Raw genomic sequence first — 10,883 nt, 5'->3', positions numbered from 1 at the left:
CATAAAAGTGCCACCTACCATGGTTTGCACATGAGCTAAATGCTGTAAGCCCTGGAAAATCCAAGCCGTCATGGAAGATCCAAGCCAAAAACCCAAGTTAGAGATGTCCACAATGACATACACAATGCAACTCAAAAGCACAGGGCTGACCAAAAGTTAAGGTTTATGAGCCACCCATGCCCCATTCCTACGATTAAGATAATTCATAAAGGTTCTCAAACTTGGGCCCCCAGATATTGTTGGACTACAGAACCCATCATCTCCAGCCACAATGGCCTTGGGTTAGGGTAGGCATGGGCAAACTCCAGGGTGTCGGGACCGATTTTGCTTTCTTGTTGAAAAGCAGTATATGCGGGAGCCACCTGCAAAATAATGTTTCGGCTTAGGGGGCGGAGCCAAGTTGGCCCCTCCCAACTGGCCCCCCTCCCATTACAACGGGACAACCTGTATAGACAGGCAGAAATCGACATTTGAGTTAGGACAGGCTGCTAACTGCCTAATTTAGGGAAAGATGGGAGCTACTTGGATACTTTCAATCCAGAGCTTCTCAAACATGCCCCGCCCCCGCCAATATTGTTGGGAATGATGGGCTTTGTAGTCCAACATCATCTGGGGACCCAAGTTTGAGAATGTCTGCATAAGGGGCATTTAAATTAATTTTTTTATTGCGAAGATAGTCTGCATGGTTATTTGCTGCTGCCTGCAGGGGAATCGGAACACAAGCTTGGCTAAGCATCAAATCCACGTTTACCGCATTTCCGTCCTCTCTGTCTACAGCGTTTCGTTCCTCTTTGTTCCTTTTGAAGGCACTACATGTGGCACGTTAAATAAAACGGGGCACCAGGCTCTGTGATCAGTATTCTAGCTGCCCAGGTGGTAGTTTGGAGGTGAATTTCTTTTAAAAGGGGGGAGATGTGACTACTCAGCCGCACCTAGAAACCCGACCCCACTCCAAACCTACCCCGGTTGGTTGGAAGGTTGCTTGCTGTTACATGGGATGGCAGTAGTAGAGCATGTAGAAAGGCACTCTGCACATTCTCATAAGTTATCTTGACATCCTGCAATGGGCACTATCATAGGGTTCCAGAGCTAAATCTAAGGAGCATAGGAAGCCGCCATATACTGAGTCAGACCCTTGGTCTCCCATTCATATGCAACCATGGCAGACTCTGCTTAGCTAAGGGGACAAGTCATAGGAACATAAGAAGCTGTCATATACTGAGTCAGACTCTTGGTCCATCTAGCTCAGTATTGTCTACCCAGACTGACTGCGGCTTCTCCAAGGTTGCAGGCAGGAATCTCTCTAAGCCCTGTTTTGGAGATGCAGCCAGGGAGGGATCTTGGAACCTTCTGCTCTTTCCAGAGCGGCTCCATCCCCTGAGAAGAATCTCTTCCAGTGCTCACACTTCTAGTCTCCCATTCAAATGCAACCAGGGTGGACCCTGCTTAGCTAGGGGGACAAGTCATGCTTGCTGCCACAAGACCAGCTTTCCTCTCCAAGCAAACCCTGTGCAGTGCAATCTGCTTGTTATAATAAGGACGGGTTCAATTCAAGCCTATCCAGAATGTATCCCTTAAAGCACGGATTCTCCTCCAGCTTGAGTGGCAGATCCTGTTGGATTCGAACTCCCATCCTCCCCTGGGTGGATGGGATCGAACTGGGGGGGGGGGCAAGTTGGAGAAACCCTGCCTTAGAGTCATCGACATGTCATCTGGATAGGTATATGCCTGCTCAAGAGTTATTTGGGGAAACTGTACCTTTTCTTGCTGAAATTGCCTTTGACACCTCTGAAGTTAAGGACACACTGCTTTAAACTTTGGGTTTGCTCTGGTCAGGTGCCTTGGAATATGTGAAATCAACCAGCAGAGTGAGAAAGCACCAACCAACCTCATGGCTTGACTCTAGCAACTTGAATTCCAAGGCCTCTGAACATTCTATTTAGCTATCATGGCAAAGGACTTAATAATATCCCTACTAGACTCTGAGGGTCCGTTTAGTCCAGGGATTCCCACTCTTGGCTTTTCGGAGGTTGTCAGACGAGAACCCAAGGTTGATAACCCTTGAATTAGAAAAACAGGTCATAAAGACCACATCCCACCTTCCCTTGTATGCACCAGAGATGTGGGGTTGACAATTTCCTGGTGAATTTCTCCAGACGTAATCTTTCCGTGGGGAAAATTCTATTTCTTAAAATGGCATGTTTCATAAAACCCATTAGTATCAATAAACGGACGCCAATGCAATATTATGTAAGCTTGGCAATTTCAACATTGTAATTAATATTTGGCCGGTGATTATACCTAGGAAGTGTGAAGGAGTAAATATATGTTTTATTGATTTATCTATTATTCCAATAAAAATAATTTCTTTCCACATAAAGCTTTGAATCTGCTTCAAGTATAACATTTAAGCCACATTAAGTGTCTTTATTGATTCCCCCCTTCAACCAAATATTTCAGTTCAGCTACTTGGCTACGTGAAAAACCTTCAAGAGAAGAGATTAAGACGGTGGGATTTCTTTTTACTAAATATATAGGTCAGATAGCATGCCAAATCAGATCACAGTCTACTTCGGGCATCAGGAAAATCTGCACAACTTCTGAGAACCAAGTATGCAGATTTCATGCAAATGAGACAAAGATGGCGTTGGGAAATTTTCGAGTTCAAAATGTCCCAGGAAACCCACATCTCTGCAAGTAGAAAAGAGCTTGAGAGCATTGAGGAAGAAAAAGACCAGCCAGCCAACGCCCTGATGTACCTATAAGAACTCTGAGTAATCATGGCCTCGTTAAATTTCATTTTCCATATGTTCTGGCCAATTGCTGCCAGCTCAGGACGCACTCTGCGTCCTGGGAACTTTTAACACCAGAAACGGTTGAATCACCTTCCTGCAGCCATACACAGGTCATGCTGATGTGGAATGAAAAACTGTTTTCTTTTTGCATCATTTAGGGTCACCAGCAATCTGCTTGCCACACACTAAATCACACCTTTGTACTCAGTGTAATAAGCAAAGCAAAAGTTTAGCAAGCCCAGATCTGACCGGCAGCTATACTCAGGGATCTCAGGCTCTGCTATCTGAAGATCTTTTTTTCACTGGAAATGGATTTAGCTGGAACTGGAACTAAAGAGTAACTACTCAGGTGTAATCAGCTGTGGTGGCGCAGCAGGGAAGCAGTGTGCCTAGGGAGGAGGAGGCTATTAGTTTGAATACCCGCTGGTGCTTACTGTCCCTAGTAAATATATATTTGTAGTCACCTATAGCGTGCAGCAGTGATATAGGAAGGCGCTGGAGGTGGGGGCTCACTTCAGTGACAACGGCAAAGGCATCATCTCACACTGCGCGGGAGAAAGGCAATGGTCAACCCCTCCTGTATTCTACCAAGAAAGCCACATGGCTCTGTGGTCGCCAGGAGTCGACGCCGACTCGATGGCACCACCTTTCCTTTCCTTTTACTCAGGTGTAAGGGATCTTCAATGCGCACCCTCAGATACACACATCGTAGTCAGGGGTCAAGAAATGCCGGCTCTGTTCACCAGCCAGGCAAAAATTTTACTTGTCAAGCTGTGTTGGTAGATTACTGGTCAGGACTTTTTTCCGCTCGTCAGGCATCATTTTTCACTCGTCACAGACAAGTAGACTGGTGGGTTTCCTGAGCCCTGGCCATGGTATCGTATCACTCAAGGGGCTAGGCTTGGTTAAAGCTATCAAAATGGCAGGAAGCCTGGAAATCACAAAAGGGGCGTCCTTCCCCTCCCTATAAATATGAATAACCCAAATATACATCTCCCAGCTCCACCTCTGAGACCATTTGCTTAGGTTTTTTGTTTTTTTAAAAAAAGAAAACAACATAGCACCACGGAGACCATTTCACTCCAAGCCACTCTTAGCTGTAGCACCAGAAAACTAAAGAAAGGGACAGAGACATTTCCGCTTGCCCTCCCTCGTAGACCTTTAGAAAGAGATATGTACACCCCACCCAAATGTATACAGAGATAGCTATTCACACACACAGACGCTGCTTCTGGAGCGGGCTGCTAGAACCTCAATCCTCACAGCCAGGAGGTGCCCACGACGCAGCAAGAGTAGCTCCCCATTCTGCCAAACGCAGGAGGGTGCCATTTTGCCGCAAGAAAACGGGCCGCCGTGCCCCACGCGGCGAGGGAGGGGACCACGAACCCCGGGACTCACACGCCACTCAAGGCCTCTGCTGTACAAGAGACGCAAGGACAGGCGCACGGACAGGTTACACACGTCGTCATCGCCACCTTCTGTACAAAAGCGTGTGCCCACGCTGGTGACGGTTTCACCGCGGGACGGACGCGGCTGCCCCCTTCCTCCACGGGACGGAGGGACCGCTCTCAGCATCCTTCGGTCTGGTTCACCCCACATCTCCACATCTGCCGCTCAGGCGCACCACTCCTGTAGGGACAGGAAACTTCCCAAGCATCCGGATCTTTCTTCAGCCTATAAAATAGTGAAGGGGAGAAAGAGAGAGAGAGAGAGAGAGAGAGAGAGAGAGAGAGAGAGGTATAAAAGTATGTTTAAAATATGGATGGATATTCACGAGAGTAAGGGTTAATTCCTTTCCATCTGCACTTCTAGCTGGTAGGTTTCAGGGTGTGCCTTTAGAAGAACGACACTGTAGTTGTGGGTCAGGAGATACAGAAACTGTCGCACATATCCTTCTCCACTGTAATCTCCATTTATATCCCAGGGAACGCCTTTTTGTTCCTTTAATATGTAAACTGGTAGATCAATCTGATGATAACCTTGTAAAACATCTGCTTTCAGATAAAGATGCTTCAATTTCTATTTCTGTAGCTAAGTTTAGTTATATTGTTTTTAAAAGGTATAATGCTTACTAGTTTTTATTCTGTTTGGTCAATGACTGTAAATAAAATTACAATACAATACAAATAATAAAATAAAATATAAATATAAAAGGACGTTGCTTCTCCATTCCCAGAGCCCACAGTGCTTCACAAGTGTAGAAATTCATAAATCAATAGTGGAGAGGCTTCCCCAAGTCAAAGGATAAAAGCCGTTGTCACGTTTTTTCTCATCCCCCAAACAGCCTCACGCCCCCATTTTTTTAATTGGCGGGGGGGGGGTTGCCTCTTGTGCAGGTCTTAAAAACTGGATTGGCCTGTCCAACATAGGAAGCTGCCTTATACTGAGTCAGACCTTTGGTCCATCTAGCTCAGTATTGTCTACCCAGACTGGCAGCGGCTTCTCCCAGGTTGCAGGCAGGAATCTCTCTCAGCCCTCTCTTGGAGATGCTGCCAGGGACTGAACCGGAGACCTCCTGCATGCAAACAGATGCTATCCCATCGAGCTATAACCTCGAGATTTGACGAATTCACTCAATGTTTCATTCACTGATATCTCACGGCATGCTAGCAGCTTGCTCACCCATAATGGTACACCTTGCCATGCCGTTTGGGAATCATTGCTCCAGACCGTGGTGCTTTCCAGGCTAGCTGCTCAACAGCAGCAAATTGCCTCTGTTCAGGCAAGTTGCCTTCAAAATGTAAACAGCAGGGAGAGCCGTCTGGCGGAAACGAACAACCCAGAAGGACAGCAACTTTCTTACGCCGGATATACGATATCCTTGCTCTATATTGCAGCGATTAAATCCGAAACAAGGCACAGTGTGAACGGCACCCTGCTGTCCATGTAGGGACCACGGTGTCACAAGTTTACTAGGAGGGTGAACACAAAGCTCACCGGATGTCCCGCAGTGAAGTAGGGAAACCCAGGAGGCTAGGACCGATAAACAGTGTTCCCTCTTAACGAATTCCCAGATGTTATTGACTACAACTCCCACAGTCCCCAAGCAAAAGCCATTGCAGCTAGGAATTCTGGGAGTTGTAGTCAACAACATCTGGGAATCCCTGTGAGAGGGAACACTGCTGAGAAGGCCCGATCCTGGCTCTTTCTACCATGCAGAGAAGAAGCGACGGCTTCTCTGGAGGGGTTGAATGCCCACCTCTGAGTCAACAAGACCCCCCAGAAACGTCTCTGCCAATCCATTCATTTGGCCCTCCTAGGCTGCGCAATGCCATTACCAGGGTGGGTGTTGCCAGTTTTTTGACTCATGAACGGAGCGTGATGGCAGCCAGATCCTGATCTCATTGGCAGCTCGGGGAATCCAGCCAGAACTTGACTGCCGTCCCACTGCCAGGGGCGTAGCTGGGGGAAGGGGGCCCCTCGAAGGGAGGGAGACAATGAAGAAAACAGGGGAGGGTGGCGCTCGGGGGTCTGGGTTCTTTGAACCCGTCTGCTCAGTGATAGCGACACCCCAGAAGTCTGTGCAAGAAATCTGTCCTGGAGGCCTTTGAGCAGAGAATGTGCCAGGAATACAGAGAGTCCATGATTAAGAAGCACAAGGAAGCCTGATAAGAATATAAGGACAGCCCCGCTGGATCAGGCCCAAGGAAGCCCATCTAATCCAGCATCCTGTTTCCCACAGTGGCCCACCAGATGCCTCTGAGAAGCCCACAGGCAAGAGGTGTGTGCATGCCTCCTCTCCTGCGGTTGCATCCCTTCAACTGCGGTCTTGAAAGCTGCACCTTGAAGACCACGATCCATTTTAAGCACAGGTCCCAAATGACAATCCGAATCCAGCTTCCGCCTTCAGCCTAGAACCGGTTCAGTCCTCTGGCTGCGTCACCGCTGGCTAGGATTCAAACAGGGAGCCTCGGCATACTAGAGGACCCAGATTGCTCCCTCGGTAGAGCAGGAGATTCGTAATGGACCGATTGGCTTAATTTGACCGGGGAAGAGACCATACTTAGTGGAAGAGCATCGGCTTTGCATGCAGAAGGTCCCAGGTTCAATCGCTGGCAGCATCTCCAGGTAAGTCCCGGTCACCTTGGGACCGGGAAGGTTTTCTCCTACTCAGCCCCACTTGCGAGAAGGAACAAACCTTTCCCGGCGATTTCAGGTCCTACACCAAGAATCTAGACCAGAAATCCACTGCTGAGTAATAGGAACATAGGAAGCTGCCATATACTGAGTCAGACCATTAGTCCATCTAGCTCAGTATTGTCTTCACAGACTGGCAGCGGCTTCTCCAAGGTTGCAGGCAGGAATCCTGTCTCAGCCCTATCTTGGAGATGCTGCCAGGGAGGGGACTTGGAACCTTCTGCTCTTCCCAGAGTGGCTCCATCCCTTCATGGGGGAATCTCTTCCAGTGCTCACACTTCTAGTCTCCCATTCAAATGCAAACCAGGGTGGACCCTGCTTAGCTAAGGGGACAAGTCGTGCTGGCTGCCACCAGACCAGCCGGCCAGGCCCCACAGCGAGGGGGCAATGCCTCCGAGCCCTTCCCCGGACTTCTGTGCTGCCCAGCGTGACGGTGCCTCGAGAAATCTGACTGGTCCAATTTGGAGGCTGATAATGAACTCCGCTGAAATTTTTTGACGGAGCAGCTCAGCGTCGGCCCAGCAGCTGATGGCAGGAGCAGTGACTGACAGCCCGGCTGGCGCAGGGCCAGGCTGGCGGTGGCAGGGAAACGCAGGGTTTTCATTTAGCCTGCTGTGCCACATCGAGGCCGATCGAGCAAAATGCAACCTGCGCTGCAGGCCAGGTTGGCAGCCGCAAGCCTGGCGGCGCCTCACAAGGTGATGTCAGCTTGTATATTTAACAGCTGCAATCCGTGGAGTCGCTTTTTCCGCCCCCATATGGAGAGTTTGCAAACCCAAGTCACTTTGTTTCTGCAGAGCGGGTAGGAAGGGGCCCTGCTGCATGGAGGAGCAGAAGGAGGAAAAGCAGGAGGGTGGAACAAAGGAAGCTGCCACAGACTGAGTCAGAGCCTTGGTCCATCCAGCTCAGGGTATTGTCTGCACAGACTGGCAGCGGCTTCTCCAAGGTTGCAGGCAGGAGTCTCTCTTAGCCCTCTCTTGGAGATTATGCCGGGGAGGGAACTTGGGACCTTCTGCTCTTCCCAGAGCGGCTCCATCCCCTGAGGGGAATCTCTTCCAGTGCTCACACATCTAGTCTCCCATTCACATGCAACCAAGGTGGACCCTGCTTAGCTAAGGAGACAAGTCATGCTTGCTACCACAAGACCAGCTCTTCACCTGTGAGGGGATGAACTGTAGGGGACGGATTGTAGCTCTGTAAGAGATTCCCCTCAGGGGATGATGGAGCTGCTCTGAGAAGAGCAGAAGGCTTCAAGTTCCCTCCCTGGCAGCATCTCCAAGAGAGGGCTGAGAGAGATTCCTGCCTGCCACCTGGGAGAAGCCGCTGCCAGTCTGTGAAGACAATACTGAGCTAGATGGACGAATGGTCGGACTCAGTATATGGCAGCTTCCTATGTCCCTAAACCAAGCTCTTGTTCCTATAAGTTTGTGCTGTCCAGGGTCCTGAAAGACCAGCCTTTCTAATGTCGAATTGTGCCCGCATACAGAGCGGGCTTAACCATTGGTCCGTCTATACTTGTGCTGGTGACAGGGATGTTTGTTTGTTTGTTTGTTTGTTTGTTTGTTTGTTTGTTTGTTAAATCTGTATACCAGCTTTCACTGAAACAATCCCAAGGCGACTGACGCAAAAATGAAAAACAAGATTATAAAAAAAGACACAATTAAAATACTAAGCTAAAATATAACAAATCAGACTGAGAAGTTTTAAAATACAAGCCTATGAACTGTACAAATGACAAAGAAGAGACAATTGTATAAAAGCCTCGGTTAAAAAAGCCAAGATTTGACAAAATCTTTCTCAAGGCTTTCTCAAAACTGCGATGGAGACCGAGGAGCGAATAGCCACCAGGAAAGCACTGCAGAGTCTGGGGGATGTTCCAGGTCTTAGACGCAGGTCTTCCAACAAACCTGAGATCCTTTTAACTCCAGATGCCAGGGATTGAACTTGGAAACTACAGCAGAGATCCTGGGATCCCCCCGCTTTCTAAGGCTTATTCAGTGGGTCGGTTTCCGGCACAACCCAGCCACATCTGAGCCTTCGGCGGAACAGTCCTGAAATAATCCCTCCGCACATTTTCCCCCTTGTATAAACTCCACAAAGCATCATATCGAAATGCCCATGCATTTCCCTAACAACAGCCCTGCAACATTCACACACTGCACCCTTTGAAGTGTGGCTTACAACACAAAGAGTAAAGACGAGCTTCTCTTCTCGTTAGCCAAAATTAAATAAGAAAGAGATGGATGGCAGGTAAGCTCTACGGCTGAGAGGGAAGGAAAGACCCGGGTGGTGAGCTGGGGCTGGAGGCCTGTCTAGTTAACCTCCCCGTTGTACAGTTAGGAACATAGGAAGCTGCCAAAACTGAGTCAGACCCTTGGTCCATCTAGCTCAGTATTGTCTACACAGACTGGCAGCGGCTTCTCCAAGGTTGCAAGAAGAAGGATATGCCTGCGTGTGAATGTATGTTATGATTTCACACATTCGAAGTTTTCGCCCTGCATTCAGAAGAGGATCTGGGGTTGAGGCTTGGCACACCTTGAGTCTGAAGGGTAATTACCAAACTGATGTAATTACTGTGTTAGAGCCTGTGTTTCCAAGTCCTGCGGGGATCATGTACCCAAGCAAACACCACAGTAGTTATTACAAGAAGTTATCACCGCTGCAGGGCAGAGGAGATGAGTTCCGTGACCAGATCAGATGCTCCCATAACACCGGTGGGCACAGTCTTCCAATGAAACTACAAACATTTGACGCTCCCATTCAGAGTCCGGCCCTTGTTCCACACAGCTCAGTACTGTTTGCACTGACTGGCAGCAGCTCTTCAGGGCTTCAGAGAAGGCCCCTTCCCAGTCATACCTGGATATACTGGGGGTTGAACCTGGGACCTTCTGCTTGCAAAGCAGGGGATCTATGGTCCCTCCCCAACCAGTATGATTTGGTCGGCAACATTTTTAATAGCTCCTACTGAGTACATATAACTGTCTAGGGCACTGAAGTTGTATCAGTGCCCCAGGCAGCGCAAGGCACAATGCCAAATGCTCCGAGCCCCTGCTGGGGGCCAGTCCCCTTTCAAAACCAAGCCTTGCAAGAGACATTCAGGACACGGAAAGGGGATTGTGGCCACCTGCCACCTCTTCTCTCCTCCTGTTTCTTGCAAGTTTTGCAAGGCATGTCAGGCGAGGTGCAAGGGTCAGATCCGACCCTGAAGCGCTGCTCCCAAAGGATTCCTTGCATCCCCTAGCCCGGCGCTATCACAGCAGCTCACCAGCAGAGGGAGCCACTGGTCCGTTCTCTGCTGCATTTCAGACAGTGCCACCACTGCAGATGGCCGGAGGGCAGTACTGCAACTACCTGCTTTGTCAGGAGTCATGCAAGACGTGGGTAGGGGTTCAGCCAGTCCTGTGAAGCGGTTAACTCTGGGTCTGGTTTCCGCAGTCCAGGCAACGTGTCAGGCAGGCACAGGCTGGACTCTATCAGACGGCTCATCCATCTAGTCAAGACGGATATGAATACTACAAACTACTACAAATATTTATATACTGCACTTCCACCAAAGTTCTCAAAGAGGTTTACACAGAAAAATAAAGAATACGTAATTAATTAAGATGGCTCCCTGTCCCCAAAGGGCTCACAGTCTAAAAAGAAACATAAGACAGATACCAGCAACAGCCACTGGAGGGATGCTGTGCTGGGGTTGGATAGGGCCAGTTGCTCTCCTCAGCAAGAGAGCAGGAGAGAGAGAGAAATGACACAGCACCAACAAATCAAAGGCAAAAGGAGTGGGGGGGGGGACACTCTCAAAGTGCTGATAAGTTTGCTCAATATATTTTTATTAGTACACTTTTATAAAGTGTACTAATAATGTATTAATAATTTTAAACATTGGTTTTAATAACTGTTTTATGCTATATTTATTGTGTCGTGTATTTTAATCAGTGTTGGCTTTTAAAT

The sequence above is a fragment of the Hemicordylus capensis genome, chromosome 15 (genome assembly GCF_027244095.1).
Source record: "Hemicordylus capensis ecotype Gifberg chromosome 15, rHemCap1.1.pri, whole genome shotgun sequence".
NCBI lineage: Eukaryota > Metazoa > Chordata > Lepidosauria > Squamata > Cordylidae > Hemicordylus > Hemicordylus capensis.
The sequence above is the reverse complement of the archived record's forward strand: the minus strand, read 5'-3'. Positions refer to the sequence as shown.